This window comes from Oryctolagus cuniculus, chromosome 2 (genome assembly GCF_964237555.1).
Source record: "Oryctolagus cuniculus chromosome 2, mOryCun1.1, whole genome shotgun sequence".
Taxonomy (NCBI): domain Eukaryota; kingdom Metazoa; phylum Chordata; class Mammalia; order Lagomorpha; family Leporidae; genus Oryctolagus; species Oryctolagus cuniculus.
In genome coordinates, this window is record NC_091433.1 from 45,419,744 (window position 1) to 45,438,547 (window position 18,804).

The 18,804-nt window shown below is 44.6% G+C and overlaps 1 protein-coding gene across 18 annotated transcripts in view; it reads right to left on the reverse strand.

The window, feature by feature from the left end:
• EXTL3 (exostosin like glycosyltransferase 3) overlaps window positions 1-18,804 on the reverse strand; it is a 146,917-nt gene that overhangs the window by 52,797 nt on the left and 75,316 nt on the right. For 3 of the 18 annotated variants that reach the window (XM_051842527.2, XM_070068239.1, XM_051842531.2), the window contains exon 1: window positions 13,388-13,527. The exons of 6 other annotated variants lie outside the window; for them this stretch is intronic. The gene's annotated coding sequence lies outside the window, so the exon portion shown is untranslated. Of the gene's footprint in view, window positions 1-13,261; window positions 13,925-18,804 lie in introns of those variants that run through there. 9 more of the 18 variants (XM_070068243.1, XM_070068237.1, XM_051842530.2 and 6 more) reach the window with 7 other exon arrangements.

Below are 18,804 nucleotides of genomic sequence, written 5' to 3' on the forward strand. Positions count from 1 at the left end.
TTGGGCCCCTGCACCCGCATCGGAGAACAGGAAGAAGCACCTGGCTCCTGGCTTCAGATTGGTGCAGTGCTGGCCATAGCAGCCATTTGGGGAGTGAACCAATGGAAGGAAGATCTTTCTGTCTCTCTCTCTCTGTCTATAACTCTACCTGTCAAATACATTAAAAAAAAAAAAAAAAAAAAAAAAAAAAAAAAAAAACAACTCCCGGGTTCTAGTCCTGGTTGGGGCGCCGGATTCTGTCCCGGTTGCCCCTCTTCCAGGCCAGCTCTCTGCTGTGGCCAGGGAGTGCAGTGGAGGATGGCCCAAGTCCTTGGGCCCTGCACCCCATGGGAGACCAGGATAAGTACCTGGCTCCTGCCATCGGATCAGTGCGGTGCGTCGGCCGCGCGTGCAGGCCACGGTGGCCATTGGAGGGTGAACCAACGGCAAAGGAAAACCTTTCTCTCTCTCTCTCTCACTGTCCACTCTGCCTGTCAAAAAAATTAAAAAAAAAAAAAAAAAAAAAAAAAAAAACTCACGCTGGTGTCACAGGCAGCGGCTTAACTCATTGTACCACAATGCCAGCCTGGGACCAATTTCTTGAAAGATACAAATTACTACAACTCATCCAATATAAAACAAATTGACTTCATAACTTAAAATCTTCCAAAAAAAAAATCTCCACCCTAGATGGTTTTACTTGAGGATTATATTAAACATCTAAAGAAAAATAAACACCTATTATACACAATCTCTTCCAAGGGGGGAGACACTTCCCAGTTCATTTTATAAACCTAGCCTGACTCCAACAAAGACAGCACTAAAATAAAAAAAATAAAAAAATAAAAAAAACTGACAAATTTCTCTCATGAATATAGGCACAAAAATATTTAGCAAAATATTAGGGATGAGAATTCAGCAATATGTAAAAACTATTCTATCATTGCATTTAGGAAAGGAAGTATTAATTTTTAAAGATTTATTTATTTGAAAGTTAGAGTGTCACAGAGAGGTAGAAACACAGGTATCTTCCATCCACTGCTTCACTTCCCAAATGGCCTCAATGGCCAGAGCTATGCCAGGACAAAGTCAGGAGTCTGGAACTCCATCCAGGTCTCCCACATGAATGGCAGGGCCCAAGTACTCAGGCCATCTTCCACTGCCTTCCCAGGAGCATTAGCAGGGAGCTTGATCAGAAGCAGAACAGCTAGACTCAAACTAGTGGTCTGATATGGGATGTCAGCGATGCAGGCAGCTTAACTAGCTGTGCCAAAACACAGGCCCCAGAAGTGTTATTTTTTTTTATTTTTATTTTTTTATTTTTGACAGGCAGAATGGACAGAGAGAGACACAGAGAGAAAGGTCTTCCTTTGCCGTTGGTTCACCCTCCAATGGCCGCCGCAGCTGGCACACTGTGCTGATCCAAAGCCGGGAGCCAAGTGCTTCTCCTGGTCTCCCATGCGGGTGCAGGGCCCAAGCACTTGGGCCATCCTCCACTGCACTCCCGGGCCACAGCAGAGAGCTGGCCTGGAAGAGGGGCAACCAGGAAAGAATCCGGCGCCCAGACCGGGACTAGAACCCAGTGTGCTGGCACCACAAGGCAGAGGATTAGCCTATTGAGCCGCGGCACCGGCCTCCAGAAGTGTTATTTTAACTTTAATAGTTGATTTCATCCAGACGCATAAAGATTGTCTCCATTTACTTATAGCTCCCGTTATTTCTCCTATCAGAGTGTTCTGTTATTCTTACCCACACTCCATATCTTGTATTAATTTGTGAGGATGATTCTCAAACTTACTTTCCCTCTTCACCCCCCTCCAATATCCCTTTTCTAACAGGAACAATATCAATACCTTAATTTTCCAATGGGAGCAAAAGCACTTTGTCTATGAGTAAGGTTAAGATACTGTCTTCTCTCAACAAAGATTCCAAATAGTTGCACTTAGAGTCCATCATTCAGATCATAGACAATGTCCTACTTTTTCATCTTCCCCTTATCAAGAATTTTTGCTAACTGAAGAATCCCTACTCTGCTGGCTGCTCACTTGAGGCCTGACAAGTTGTGTTTCTGTAAAGCTAAACTCAATGCAAAAGCTCACAAGGAAACCTGGTATTTAGCCTGATATCTAAGCTGCTCACATCCCACACTGGAATACATGGATTCCAGTCCCAGCTCCTGATTCCAGCTTCCTGCTAATCTGGACCCTGGGAAGCACAATGATAGCTAAAGTAACTGGGTCCTTGCCATCCTCATGGGAGACCCAAATTGTGTTCCCAGCTCCCAGCTTCAGCCCAGGCCATTGTGGCCATTTGAGAAGCGAATCAAAGGACTGGCGCACACTGGCTTTCTTTCCCACTCCCCTCTATGTCTGTCTGTCTTGTTCCCCCACCCCAACCCACCCCAGCCAAACAAATATTCCTGGCTTTAGCCTGGCCCAGCCCTAGTTGTTGCAGCCATCTGGAGAGAAAACCAGCAGAAGGAAGATCTCTCTCTGCAACTGACTTTCAAATAAATAAATAAATCTCTAAAACAAACAAAAACTTTAAACTCTGATACTGAAAATTCTTATCATGGATTTAGGATATTTCTCTACTTAGGTTCTCTTGGTATCTTACAATAAAATTGTGTAATTTTCTTTTATTTAAAGATTTATTTATTTATTTATTTGAAAGGCAGTTACAGAGGGGAAGAGACAGAGACAGAGGTAGAGATCTTCCATCCACTAGTTCACTCCCCCAAACAGCTGCATCAGCAGGAGCTGAGCCAATCCGAAGTCAGGAGCCAGCCTCTTCCAGGTCTCCCACATGGGTGCAGGAACCCAAGTACTTGGGCCATCCTCCATTGCTGTCCCAGATGCATTAGCAGGGAGCTGGATCGGAACTGGAGCAACTGGTACTCAAACCGGCACCCATGTGGGATGCAGGTGCCACAGGTAGCAGCTTTACCCATTATACCACAACATCAGTCCCAAACTGTATAATTTTCTATATAAGAAATGGGAAAAGCAGAAGGGAGGGAAGAAAAGGAGTAGCTAGATCCATTCCAGCTGATATTACTCACTACCTCTGAAAGATACAAAGAGTGAAGGCAGAATGGGGCAAGAAACACACTAGACAGATTCCAGATGTCCCCCTACTGAAACCTTCACAGACTGTAATATTTTCAATGATTACAATAACAGCTAATATTCACTGACTGCTTGGTGTGGGCCAACCTGAATCTATTGTAATCGTCAACATATTTGAACTTGAAAGAGCAAGCAAGACACACACACACACACACACACACACACACACACACACGAGTTCTCATCCACTGGTTCACCCCTCAAATGCCTACAACAGCCAGGCCTGAGCATGCGGAAGCCAGGAGCCTGGAACTCCATCTGCAGCCTAGCTACTTGCGCAAGTGCAGCAAGGACTCAAACTGCAACACCCTGATATGGAATGAGGACTTCCTAACCAGTGAGCCAAATGTTCATCCCCCAAAATACTAACTTAATCCTCACAATAATCCTATGAGATACTACTGTTCTAGTCTTATACATGAGGAAACCAAAGCACAGAGGTTAGGTAATTTTCCCAAGATCATCCATTTTAAATGATAAAAGTTAAATTCAAACCAAAGCAACTGACTTGAAGACCCCTACTCTTACTGTCATAACCACTGTGTTAAACTGTGACACTAATTCAAGGAACATAGTGATATAATGTATATACATGCACATACAACATGCTAGTTTTATGTTATCCATGATACTGCTCCACTGAAGCAGCAAATAATGATTCATTATAATTGAAACACATGGTGGCCGGCGCCGCGGCTCACTAGGCTAATCCTCCACTAGCGGCGCCAGCACACTGGGTTCTAGTCCCGGTCAGGGCGCCAGATTCTGTCCCGGTTGCCCCTCTTCCAGGCCAGCTCTCTGCTGTGGCCAGGGAGTGCAGTGGAGGATGGCCCAAGTGCTTGGGCCCTGCACCCCATGGGAGACCAGGAGAAGCACCTGGCTCCTGGCTTCGGATCAGCGCGGTGCACTGCTGCAGCACGCCAGCCATGGTGGCCATTGGAGGGTGAACCAACGGCAAAAGGAAGACCTTTCTCTCTGTCTCTCTCTCTCACTATCCACTCTACCTGTCAAAAAAAAAAAAAAAAAAAAAGAAAAGAAAAAGAAAAAGAAAAAAGAAACACATGGTAATGCTATTCCAGAACCTAAGGTCTCAACACAATATTCACATTAAAGTACTTATCTGCTAATAAACAATATACTCAGAGCAAAACATTTGTGTCAGTGTACCTATGATCTATCTGTATATCTGTGTATGTAGCACCATTTTATTTTTTCCATTTAAGTCAAAGTTGGCTCATCCCGCCTCTCTACCTCTCAAATGGATAAATAAAAAAATTTAGGGATAAACAGGCATTTGGTCTAGTGATCAAGATGCCGGTTAAGATGCCTGAACCAGAGTCCTGGCTCCACTCTGATTCCAGCTTCTTACTAATGCGCACCCTGGGAGACAGCACATGATGCCTCAAGCAGCTGGGTTCCTGCCACCCACAGGATTGAGTTCCTCATTTCCAGCTTCGGGCTGGCCCAGCCCTGGCTATTGTGGGCATTTGGGGAGTAAAACAGCAGATAGGAGATCTCTGCCTGAGTGCCTGTTTCTCTCCCTCTCTGTCTCACTGCCTTTTAAAAAATATTTTTAAAAATAATTTTTTTTTTAAATTGGCCCATCAAGTGAGCTGAATTCCTTTACAACCCAGGTGCAGGTTCTACAGAACTGTTTGTACACTGTTGTTATTGCCATTGCCACGAGCCGCAAATGAGGCAGATAGCTCTGTACAAGAAATCTTTTTGGTAAGGTGGTTGAAAGCTGTAGTTCAGATGTTTCGTTTTTAAATATGAACCTTAAAGAACATAATTTCCTGATTTCCTTAGTAGCACAGGCAAGGACAAACAGCCTGCACAGCAAGGTAGTATCCAGCCCATGAAATCAGGAAATACATTAACAAGCACTAAAACTCACCTATACATATCACCGTTGCTAAAATTCTAACTTCTGGGACCACTAGCATTGTGGCGTAGCAGGTAAAGCCTCCACCTGCAATGCCAGCATCCCATTTGGGAGCCAGTTCGAGACCCAGGTGCTCCACTTACACTCCAACTCCCTGTTAATGCATCTAGGAAGGCAGCAGACAATGGCCAAAGTTCTTGGGCCCCTGCACCCACATGGGAGACCCCAGGCTGTTGCAGTCATTTGGGGAGTGAAGCAGCAGATGGAAAACCAATCTCTCTCTCCCACTCCATCCCTTCCCTTCCCCACCCCTCTCACCACCTCCCTTTTCTGTTAAAAAAAAAAAAAAAAAAAGGATTCTAACTTCTTTCCTCTACTGAATTAAAAAAACAAAGGGTACTGTTCTAAGAAAGTAATTGTTAGATAGAGTGACTTATAAGAAGTATATGTAGGGCTGGCGCCGTGGCTCACTTGGTTAATCCTCTGCCTGTGGCGCTGGCATCCCATATGGGCGCCGGGTTCTAGTCCCGGTTGCTCCTCTTCCAGTCCAGCTCTCTGCTGTGGCCCAGAAAGGCAGTGGAGGATGGCCCAAGTGCTTGGGCCCCTGTACCCACATGGGAGACCAGGAGGAAGCACCTGTCTCCTGGCTTCAGATCAGCATAGCTCCGGCTGTAGCAGCCATTTAGGGGGTGAACCAACAGAAGGAAGACCTTTCTCTCTGTCTCTCTCTCTCACTGTCTAACTCTATCTGTTAAGTAAAAAAAAAAATATATATATATGTAGATAATTCACAAGTTACAGGAGAACAAAGTATGTTTTTCTCCCAACACAACAACCGCAGTTTTTAACTGGAAAAACAACCAGGGTAAAATAAGGAAGACAGAACATCATCAGCAAATAAAAACTAAAATCAGGTGTAAAAAACTGGTTGTGCCTTGACATACTGAGTGAAGATTAGAGATTATGATACAATCAAAGGACCACAGAGTTGAGCCACACTTATTTCAAGATTTTTGGAAAGGGAGAAAACAAGCATTCTTTGTGCTCAAGAGATTTCTAAATCCAGAGATATTCCATAAATGCCACTAGCAGACAAATCACGAAATACACAAAAGGAACACATGACCAAGTAGTAAGCATTCCTTTCACTGCTCAATTATAGATAGGTATTAACAAGTAACCTGAGATTAACTTAAATCACCCCTTTATTCAGCAAAAACCATGAACCTGGTAGTCTTAACTCCCAGAGTTAAGTCCATAATTTGGAAAATATTCCATTACCTGTACCTGTTTTCCCTCCCACCAGTTTGATAATGTCCCTCAAATCAAAATTATATTATTTTACCAGTTTTAAACTAGGGTACAAATCAGACTCACAATTCACTTAGGAATTTTCTATTTCAAATAATAATCCTAGATCCAATCTAAATTAACTGACTCAAAACTCCCAAGTGGGGGCCCAGGCTCCTGTAGCTTCCTAAAGTGCCCAGGTGATTTTAATGCAGAGCATACAACTCTAACTTCCAAAAGGAGCCAACCTTGATAGCTATTCCCTTTCAGATAGATGGCATCTGAATCAATGGAACTGCAGACAACTAAGAAAGACACCCAGCAATATACTTTAATTCAAGTAACAGCCCCACAACTATATCACACACCCCAGGGAAGATGGGGAGGGAGAGTTTTTCGTAACTACTATTAGTTTATATTTACAATGTGCCAGGCACAGTACTCCGTCCAGATAACTAACTTCACACATATTCTCTCATTTCATCAACCACATGAGTAGGGACTGTTATTTCTACTTTATAGATGAAGTGGCAAATCACTAAGGTTAGGCAACTTATTCAAGGCAACATAGCAAGCAGGCTGGAGTCCACACACAAACATAGGTACACATGACCTAGAGCCCTGTACAATGCCTCTTGCTTGTCAGATGTTTGCTTATGGCACATTTTGTCTTAAATCATTTTACAAAAAGCACATATTACCTTTGTAATTATGAAAAAAAATTATCTTGTCATAGTCACGTGAAGGTACACTAAGCTAGATCTTTCAATAAATGATGTAACAATTACCCATTTGGAAAAAAATTAGTAAATCAGATTCCTGCATGATACATCAAATCCAAAAAGTAAATTCCAGATGGATCTAAGAGTTAGCTCTAATAAATGAACCAGAAAAAGAAAAGGAAAATACACATAATTTCATCTCAAGATAAGTACAACCACTTTGCTAGGAATCTAAGCAAAAGTGAAAACCATGAAAGAGGAGTACAAAAGATCTGACTACAAAATAATACAAGGATTCCATATATATAAGAAAACAAGCTTAGGTTTGACTAAGACTATGAGAAGCATTTCCAACATTGGTAGTTATAAGCAAAGGCACTACAACAGCCGTCCCACATATATAAACAGGAAGGAAGCTACACAAAAAACAGAGGTTCAAATGAAAAATGTGTTGAAATGTTTAACCCCAGCAATCAAAGAAATGTACATTTCCAACAGGACACAGTAACATTTTCCACCTATAAATCAGCAAAGAGTTGTAAAACTGCAGTATCTGGTACTAGCCAAGATCCGGGTAAACATTCTCACACTCTGTAGTGGAGAGAAAACTGGCACACCTTTAGGGAGCACAATGTGAAAGTACTGAAATTGTGTTCCTCTGACCCTGCAATTCCACCTCCAGAAATTATTATTTTTTTGTTTTTAGATCTAAGTTTGTCTTTTTTTCCCAGAAACCTTTTATTTAGAGTACACAAACTTCATGCATTTCATAAATACAAATTTAGGAACATAGGGATTCTTTCCACCCTACCCTCCCTCCCACCCTTCTTCCTCCTCCCTCTCATATTCCCATTCTTATTTTTTTACTAAGATCTATTTTCAATTAACTTTATACACATAAGATTAACCCTACACCAAATACAGGGTTCAACAAATACTATGGAAAAAAAAACTTCCTCAACAGTTGAGACAGGGCTGTTCAAAGACATCAAAGAATCATGAATTAGAAAAAAATTTAACTTCAAGGATGTTCAGACAAAACATTAAAGTTCATGAAACTTTAAACTTTAAAGTTGCTGAACTCTGCCGGCAGCCACAGTGTGACACGTATCCTTGTGTTGTGTTAGTAAGAAGATTAAAGTGGCAAGGAATTGGCCATTTGTAACAAAAGCCTAAAATGTTCATATCTTTGAGTAAGGGACTTCACTTTCCAGGAATGTATTCTAGATGAACAAAGATTTGTATAAAGATGTATTCACCTCAGCTTTCTTTATAATATATATATAAAATGCAAACTAAATGTCCAAGACTAGGAGCAAGTTTAAATATAAAGTATAATAAACCCACATCACAAATATGACCATTATGCTGCCAGTACACTTTCCAATTGTTTTAATAAAACAGAAAAGGTTCACAATATAATGTTAAGTGGAAATACAGATTCAAAACTATATATCCAGGAGGATATAAAATGTTTAAAAATGAGTATGTATGTATTTTCGAATAGAAAAACAAATAGAAGCAAAAATAGCACAGGGAACCTTTCTGTGTTCTTCCTATTTTTGGTAATTTCTGTGTTCTTCCTATTTTTTTCTCCCTCTCTCCTAAAAACGAATGTGCATTATTTTCATAAGGGGAAGAGAGGTATAAAAAGTTTTTTTAAATAAGGCCTTCAGATGGATTTTGCTAACATATTTTTCAAGTCAACCTGATCTGCAAGCAAGTGCCTAGAATAAAGTGATCTAAGGCTACTGTTTCTCAAGAAAACATGATTATTATTTTATGCTGTGGAAACACACAACTGATCTCACTGGTACCCTGGCCTCCCTACGTGAGACGGAGAAACTGAAGCTAAAGCCTGCTAAGCCACACATACACCGGCTCATGACTCAGGCACCTTACTTCAACCTTCATGGGTGAATTCAACTGCAGACTCAAGTTTTGCAGTCCCTTTATCATCACCATCTTTCTGACTCATCAGAGCCCCTATCTTCACAATTCCTTGTTTTTGATTCATAAACTCCTCCTTTTTTAACTCATAAATTAAAGGATTAGACTAGATGACCTCAAATATCCTTTTAAATTCTAGAATGTAGGCTTACAAGAGCCTTGCACTCAGAAAGCACATACATACTTGTTTTACTAGGGGAACTACTTCACCAATGTATCAACTCAAGGCAGCAAGGCTAGTCTACAGACCTCCTCTTGTTTCACCTCCAAGATTTCAAGCACAACACTTTCCTTCAATGTCCCCTTTAATTTTCCATTGAATTTATTAATAATGGTTTGGGGCCATATCAACTGTTCTCTACATTCTAAGCCACAGTGCTTTAATATTTTACAGCTCTGCTTCAAAAAATAAGGGGAGCCATGCTGGGAGGAACAAAGCAAGACTGGAAGAAAACTCAGAATAAAAAAAATGTTTAGCAGTCTGGAATATCTAAGCAGATGAAATGTAACAAGTTCAGGACTTAGATTGCAAAACTACATGGAAATGACTTAGTTTAATAGGAGCATACATGCACACTAAATTGTGATTTCAGCTGACTGATTTCAATGCGTCAAAAGTATGTGACTGCTTAAAAAGAAACACCTTGTTTTTAAATTCATTGTGTGTTTTTAAAACAAAGTAAGGGTCGAAAATTAGAGGGAAGTTTGCTCTACCCTGAATCAACACAGTATTCCATGGTGAATGCTACTCTGAGAGCCATTAACAAACTAAAAGGAAGAAAGAAGACTAAGAAGTTGATGAGGGGATTTCAAACTGGCAAGTCAAAGAGCTGAAGGGCACTGGACACATCTAGCTCTCAGAACAGACCACCCGGGAAAGGACTGCAATCTCTACAGCAGGGAGGGACTTGGCAAAATGAAGTCTTTCTTGAGCATTTAATGGTGATCACTGGCATCAGAAATGTGAACACTGCAGCACCAAATCCTAAACTTTTTTCTCTAGAGAAGACAGAAATAGAGATTTTCATGTGAAATCTCCCCATTTCTAAAAGTTGGCTTCCAGTTTAAGTTTCTACGTGAGTTGGGCAGGCCTTACTCATCTACGTACACCATTCTGCAACTTATGTCACAGGGGATCATGAGGGCTATCTTCAAACATCTGGAAAAATTGCCCTGGGGAATTACAGTTTTTCTATGTGGCCTTAACAGCCAACAACGATAGGGAGGCAAAACACAGCTCATTCTAAGGAAAACCCCCTGGAACCTACTCTACAAACTGGAATGAGTGCTTAGGGAGGGTCACATCATGTAAGAACTTAGTTCCCAGGGGACAAATCAGGAAATACTGACCAACTCAAGATGCTCAAATAATTAAACGTCCCCAAGCCTCAGTGTTCTCTCCTATCTACCTTTCCCTTCAAGAAAAGGAACAGTGTAACATTTAGCCTCTTATAGCTCAGTGACTTTAAAGATCAGAATCTAAGGAAAAAACACATGAAAGTATCACATGGTAGTAAGGAACTTAGATAGTTATTAAAGACTTTGATGCAATCTACCATCATGTTCATGTCTTCCCTCTCTTATAATACATATTAAGAGCAAATTCCCAACCTAAATTATTCCTCCCTCAGAATTCAAAACTTTGTTGAAAAAAAAATTTAAATAGAAATTGGAGAAAAGGGTTAAAATGACACTCGAAGAGCATAGGATAACAGAGAAAACAGTCAATAAAGCAAACATTCAGGATGTTAATCATTAATATCATTAACTAGTCTAAAAGATATCAGACAAGTAAATTGGAAGAATATACAAAAGTGATGGCATGTGTGTGAGTGGTGATACTCCAGTGCAGGCACTGGCAAACATAGCCAGCTGCATGGTTTTAAATAAAGTTTCAATGGAACACAGCCTCATTGGTTTGGTTATGGATCATTTGGATGCATAACTACTGTATTTTAGGTTTTGTCACGTTATACATATGCTGCTTTCTACCAGACTCTACAGTGCATCTTCCTGTGGCTCCATCTCCAAGATTTTAACAGTTCATTGTGGTTCATGTCAACTATATCCACACTGTTTCTGGTCTATGTGTAGGAGAGCTATGATACTAAATGAATCTCCACATTCTTCTTCTACTTTCAAGACTAAAGCTTTTTTTAATCCTGCTTCTCTTCCACCTAGTAACATCACCCAAGACAGCAGAAAGGCTGAAAATGCAACAGGAGTGTGTGACTGGTTCAGGTAGAATCATCAAGCTTAGATACAGGTGGGCCCACCTCTATAGCTCTTGAGTTCTCCTACTCCATCTGCCTGGGGTTCCCTGTTTTCATGGACCCTACAAATTCGTGAAAAAAATTTCTTGCCTCCTGGATTAGCAGTTCTAAAAGAAATTAAGAGGAAACAAAATAAAAGGAAAAGAGATATGTTAACAGAAGTTTTCTGTTCCACCAGAAATTAGTGGGCAGTTTTAGGACTTTATGAAAGGCTCCTGGTTCCTATTCCTTACCTTTGTCCAGAGCAACTGCATGCAAAGGCACAAACCTCCAGTGAGAGATCTGGTGCGTTCTTCACTTTTCTCCTACTACCTGACCCGCCAACCATTCTCCAGAAAATGAGTTACTAGGTTCAGTTCAGACAATGACCCTGCCACATACTGCCCTCCACCTCACTCCTGCACCCCTCCAATGATCTGTCACCCTACAGCCAGTCTAGTGCCCTGGGGGAAAGAGTACATCCTTATCTGACTACTGACATTATTCTGATGGCTTCAAACCATCTCTTGTACCTTTCCAAGTTCAAGCCTTTTCACTCATAGGTTAAAAACCAAGATGCCAAATCACGAAGACACTCCAACTACTTATGTGGCCCTTCTCTCCAAATATTTAGTAACAATTTTTCCTCTAGAAAAGTGAGAAATGGAGTGAAGACACGTTTGTCAAGCTTCTTGTAGCATGCACAGCCCTCAGATCTTTGGCTATTAAACACGGTTCAAGTATTCTGCACCCTGCACTCTCTAGTCCAGAGGCTCCCTCTCCACAGGTAGAAGATCAAGGAATGCCCACGTGGTAAAGAAGTATTTTTTCCACACCAAGAAAGAGTTTAAGACAATAGCTTTTCTTTCATCATGAAATGTTTTAAAGTCCCCCAGTTAAATAAGTTGCCAGAAATGCTTGGCTTCACTCAAGACTCTCTCGGCCCCACAAGTTACCGCAGCAGGCACTCTGGACCTAAGTTATAGTCAGTGTAGGGAGAGCGCCACAGGCTGTTGAGCAAATTACAAAAAGCCTGCAGCCTGCATGATTACAACACACAAAGGCTTTTAAACACAAAAGAAGGCTTAGCCTTCAAAAGGGGAGCTACCCATACTGACAGAGTAGAAGAAATGCTAAAGACCCCTCTTAAGTAAAAATCATATATGGGGGGAGGAGGAGGACACAGACATATGGGGTTCTGCATATCCTCCTCTACCAAAGGAGCCGAACCACGAGGACTTGAAGCTCGTGGAAATTATGAAAAGGGAAGAAAAACAGTACAGGTCGGGGGAAAGAAATCCAGCAAATCTAAGTCTCTTGAGAGTCAAAGATAAGCAAAGAGGAGCTGAGCCGCTGGCTCACTGTGGGGAGGAGAGAAAGCAGCACCCCATCTGCAGCCCAAGGGCTCCGGCCTGAGGCTGACCCGGGTCGCAGGGCTAAATCCTCGGTGGTGCAGACAGGCACTCCGCAGCCCCGCTCCTACCCACGCAGCGCTAGGCCAGCGCTCGGAGCCAGGCCTGTGCCCCGGAGCCCCGGACGCGGGGAGCGGCAGCACCTGGACTCTTGGACAGGAAGTGGCTATTCTGATCGTGGGCTCATCGTTAAAGAGGTGAGGCTAGCAAAGAGAGTCACAGAAAGGGCGGCAGCGGCCGAAGACTGTGTGGAGGCGGCGTGGGGCAGCTGTGCGAGTGTGTTCACTGGGGGCGTGGGGGGGTGGGGCAGTCCCGGGCTGGCCTGCGACAGAAGATGCTCCCCGCGAGCAGCTGCACAAACACCGCGGACGAAGAGGGGTGGAGGGCTTCAGGGAGGAGAGGCTGGACAGTCGAAGCCGAGGGGCCACATAAAGGGGTGGAGATGGGTCCACAGGCACCAAAACTGGTGCTAGAAGGGGCATGTGGGGGTGGGAAGGAGGTGCTTCCAGCCCCACGGAGACCCGTTAGCCCAGCTTGCCGGAGGTAAGGGCCTCGTGGTCCTCCGCCCAAGCTCCCCATTCGCTGGGCAGGCCTACTCCGCTCCGCGGCTGCACGCCTCCCGCCGCCCGGGCAGCAGCCTCACCCGGCACCGCCAGTCCTGGTCCTGCCGCCGCGTTCCCAGCTCTCGAAGCCAGCACCGGGATGCCTCCCACGAGCCCCGCGGAGGGTGGCCCCGCTCCCCGAGCTCCCGCGGCGCCAGGAGTCCTACCGGCTTGTAGTTCAGGGACGACCTGCCGCAGCCGCCGCCGCCGCCTGAGCGAAACTGGAATTCCCAGAAGCTGCTCTGGCCGCTGGCCGCGCGCCTTCCAGGCCGCGCCGGATCTGCTGGATCCTTCGCTCCCCCTGCCGGCCGGCAGCCATTTCCGACAGGCGACTGCGGAACCTGCCGAAGGGCGCCGCGCCGGAAATAGCCGAACCCGGCGCTCGCGGGCGGGGCCAGGCGAGCGCACTCGCTACTTTCCTGAGAGCGCCCAGGGCCGCCCGCTCGGACCGACGCCGGGCTCCTGGTCTCGGGGGCGCGGGGCCGACCGCCAGGGGTTGTGGGAAACGCGGGGCGCGCGCAGGCAGGAACGGAGGAGGGACGCGCTCTCAGCCGACCGAGCCTGCAAGCCGCATCCCATCGGTGCCACCTCGCCTTTTCAGGAAAACCCACCCGTGCAGCGCGAGGAGAAGGCTCACAGCAGGTCTGGAGCCCGCTCCGACTCCAGGGCCGCCCCCGCCGCTTAGAGCAGGGATGGTGAAATTCAAGCCTCTCAAGTCTAAAAATAAACCCATCCTGGAGGAAAGGCCTTCCTAAATAAGGTGACCCATGCCCAGCCGTGGCCTGCAGTTCTGAAACACTTTGTTTAACAACAAAGACGAGACCAGGCGGCAGGGATGCTTAAGAAAAAAGCCTGGGACCTTGCAAAACCCACAGGGTGACCCAGTTGTGTGTGGAGGGTGATCCACTGCAACAACTTCGTTTTAAATACTGAAGAAGCTTAAATGCCGTTTCAAATAGTTAAGAGCCTACCTCTGTGAATGAGTGCACACGCATATTCTGCAGTCTAAGGGCCCCCTGACAGTTGCTGTTCACACCTGGAAATCGGGCCAAGACCTTTTGGATAACTGATACAAGTGACTGGGGGCGGCAGGGGAAGTAAGGTGGAGGAGGAGATAGCCCAATCCCAAAATGGACACCTGTTGTTAATTCAGGAATGAATTAAAAATCACCGTTTAAAATATGAAACTGCAGTATAAACTGAAATTTGCTTCAATTATACTTTATACAATTTGCTTAATGTTATAATCCCCAAAGAACTGGGCTGCTACTTCAGGGAACCCCAAACACACTAGGCCAGGAGAAAATAGGGTGGGCCTGGCTGCCTTCCCTGTGCTTGGGTGGCCTGCTGCTTTCACAAGAACTGCACCCTAGAGACAGAGCTCACAGTTGCCCACCCACCTACTCACCCTTCCTGGTGGAGTCCAAGCCCAGTGCTGTCACTAAGAGGCTGCCAAAATGAAGACTGATTCCCACAGGGGAGAATTTGGGCTAAGAATTCCATTTACAAAACAAAACAAAAGGGTTGGGGGGAGGCATCATTGTGGCCCATTCCAAATAAGAGCGCTGGTTCCAGCCTCCCTCTACACTTCCCAACCAACTTCCTGCTAATGAGCCTGGGACAGCAGCAGAGGATGGCCCAAGTGCTTGGGTGCCTGCACCCACATAGGAGACCTGGATGGAGTTCCAGACACCTGGCTTTGGCCTGGCCCAGGCAGTTGTAGCCTTCTGAGGAGTGAATGAGAAAATGGAAGATTCTGACTCTGTCACTCTGCCTTTCGAATAAATTTTATTAAAAAGTCCTAGCAACCTGTCTTCTAGAACACATCCTTCATCTGTCTATTGCCAAACTTGCACCTCCTCATTCTGCTCCTCTTTTTCCTTTTGTGTCTTGACATTTTAATGTTTATTTTCATCTACTTGAAAGGCAGAGAGACATCTTCCATCCACTGGTTTACTCCCCAAATAGCCGTGGCAGCCAGGGCTGGGCCAGGAGGAAGCCAGGAACTCCATCCTGGTCTCTCACTCTGGTGGCAGGGACCCAAGCACTTGAGCCACCATCTGCTGCCTCCCAGGATGTAGGAGTGGGGAACTTTTTTTCTGCCAAGGGCCATTTGGATATTTATAACATCATTTGTGGCCATACAAAATCATCAACTAACAAATTAGCCTGCTATAGGTTTACTGAATTTCAAGTCCCGCCTGCGGTGACCTTGGCAGGGCTAGACCAAATGATTCTGCAGGCCTTATATACAGTCCAAGGGCCAGATGTTCCCCACCCCCACCAGGAAGCTGGCTCTGAAGCACAGTATCCAGGCCTCAGACTGGAACTTCAATATGGGATGCAGGGGTCCCAAGTAGAGGCTTAACCCACCGCATAATACCTGCCACTCCTGACTTCTTTTTAGTCTCCCCTGGAGCCTCCTTCCTCTTTTCCCTTATCACTATAAGGTAACACACTTTCAAACTCCTAGCACCATCATACATACACAAAAACCAATGTTGCCAGTTATGTTGATGAGGGAAAGCAAAGCTTGAAACCCACAAGCTTTCCACAAAAATGTGCAAACTGTTGCCTGTGTATCATTATTTGTCTTTTTTTTTTTTTTCTCCCCTACATTTCATCTGTTTGGCTGTCCTCCAGAGGTGGGTGGCAGCAGCAGACAGCATCCTGGCAGTGTGGGAGGAGACAAAAGAGAAGACAGGAAAGAATTTTCAAGTGTTGGTTCATGCTATACTGGCAAGAGTCGACATGCAGATGCCTGCTACCCAGAGGACTTGGGCTTCTTATACATGCGAGTGACCTAACACATTGCTGCCTCTGACACTGAGGTATTTGATTTTAACGATAACCAAGCTTTAAATCTGGTGTACCGACGACTTCGCTAGAATCTTGGCTGCTGCGAAGTCCACACTCCCCTCCTTTGGATCTTGTGACTGTAATTTCCAGCTTCTCCTTCCTCACAAAGAGTTCTAGCTCAGTATCCTCCTCAAGCTCCCATTCTGTCTCATTTTCCTAAAAGGTATGGCTTACAACATGCTGACTTGGACTGCTCCCTCTTACCTCTCCACACCCTCTTGTATCATCTCCATCTGTATGCAGATCCTTTGCACAGCACGCCAGTCCCCATTTTCCAGTGACCCTCTAGACACAAATCATCATCATCCTATTAATACATATTTTATGAATCCTTAATTACCAGGCAATAAGTGAAACCCTTTATATGTACTGTGGCATTTCCATCCTGACTAGGAGCTATCAACATATAGACAGGGAACTGAGACTGCAAAAGGCTAAATAAATAAGGTGCCCACTTCCACATCTTCCTCTTAAGCCCATATTCGCAACCAAAATAATCTGGTTGTCTCATCAGGTCCTTAAACTTAATACCTTGAACTCATCTTGATTCCTTCCGTCTTTGCTGTCCTTGAGTGTCCTTTTTTAAAATAATGTTACCATTATCTTTCCTAACAAAGAAACACAAAATGTGACATCATCTTTGACTTCTCTCTTTAGCCCCCAGATTCCATTTCTAAGACTTCAAAGCCTTTCCCTGTAGGTATTGCACCATCCATCCTTTGCAATCTCACATCTACTTCTCTGGTTCAGGATCCATCACTCCTCTCTTGAACTGCTGTCTTAATAGCATAGTTTCTGCCTTCGAAAATATCCACAGTAGGTCTCCTCAAAAAAGAAGCCAAGGGAAAAGGATGCCCAATGAAACTAGTCTTCACTGAGCTTGCCTTACTTTGACATGTTACAACATTTCTTTTCTCTTCTTTGTATTTGGGAACTTAATCCAAAATAATTTTGCATTGTTTAAGTCATACTTGGAGCTCTTCTGGCTGCATCAAGGAATGAGGGAAGAGCAGGATCGATTATGCCTGTAGGACCCAACAGCAAGAGCCTGTGGGTTTTCTAAGAGCACAATCACAGGGACCCACCATCAACAATATCCAGTCTCCTTGAGGCTCCAAATTCTAAGAGGACTGTAATAATTGGCCTAGGGGCCAGTACTGTGGCGCAGCGGGTTAAAGCCCCAGCCTGCAGTACTGGCATCCCATATGGGCATCGGTTCAAGTCCTGGCTGCTCCTCTTCTGATCCAGCTCTCTGCTGTGTCCTGGGAAAGCAGTGGAAGATGGCCCAAGTCCTTGGGCCCCTGCACCTGTGTGGGAGACCTGGAGGAAGCTCCTGGCTCCTGGCTTCGGATCAGTTCTGGCCGTTGCAATCATTTGGAGAGTGAACCAGTGGAATGGAAGACTTCTCTCTCTCTCTCTCTCTCTCTCTCTCTCTCTCTCTCTCTCTCTGGCTCTACATCTCTGAAACTCTGTCTTTTTTTTTTGGAAGATTTACTTTATTTATTTGAAAGACAGAGTTACAGTGAGACGTAAAGACAGAGAGAAGTCTTCTATCCACTGGTTCACTCCCCAGATGGCCTCAACAGCCAGAGTTGTGCCGAACCAAAGCCAGGAGCCAGGAGCTTCTTCCAGGTCTCCCATAGTGATACAGGGGCCCCAGGACGTGGGCCATCTTCCACTGCTATCCCAGGCCATAGCAGAGAGCTAGATAGGAGGTGGAGCAGCTGGGTCTCGAACCGGCACCCATATGGGATGCTCGCACTTCAGGTCAGGGCTTTAACCCGCTGCACTGTAGTGCCAGCCCTTGTAACTCTGTCTTAAAAAAAAAATTGGCCTACACTGGGTCATGATGAATCTCTTAATTAATCAACTTTTGGCTAAGCAGTAAGTCAGCAGGCTTGTTCACATAAGAGGAACACATGCCAGTTATTCATTCATTTGATCGGCAAATAGTTGAGCACCTATCAAAACATAGGGAGTTCTTTTATGTTTGCAAAATGTTTAAAATGTGCTCTGCCCTCACACCATGAAAGTCACCACATAAAAAGAAGTCACCAGATAAAAAGTCAAACAATACTCACTCATCCATAAGAGACCATCAATTCAGTTACATGTGATGGAAGATAATTCACCTCACCTTTTATAATAAGCCTTTGGTAGTAAAAATAGTCGGCAGTAATGGGTATATGCTCAACAAAGTTTCACAGCAGCACCATTAGGAATGGACAAAAATAGAAAACTACCCAAATGTCCATCAGTGGTAGACCAGAGAAACAAGGTATGGTGCGCTCTCATAACAGAACACTTCACAGCAATGAGTCGGAATGCTGTATAACCTGAGGTCAGCACTGTGGCAAAGCAGGTAAGGCTGCAGCCTGCAGTGCAGCATCCCATATGGCCACCAGTTCAAGTCCCAGCTGCTCCACTTCCAATCCAGCTCTCTGCTATCGCTTGGGAAAGCAGTGAAAGATGGCGGAAGATGGTCCAAGTCCTTGGGCCTTCATCCACGTGGAAGATCCAGAAGAAATTCCTAGTTCCAGGCTTCAGATCAGCTCTGCTCTGATCATTGCAGCCATTTGGGGGAGTGAACCAGTGGATGGAAGACACCTCTCTCTCTCTCTCTCTCTCTCTCTGCCTCTCTGTAACTCTTGCTTTAAAATAAATATTTTAAAAAGAATATAGAATGCTCTGTAACTATGCACACTATTGCTGAATCTCACAGCAT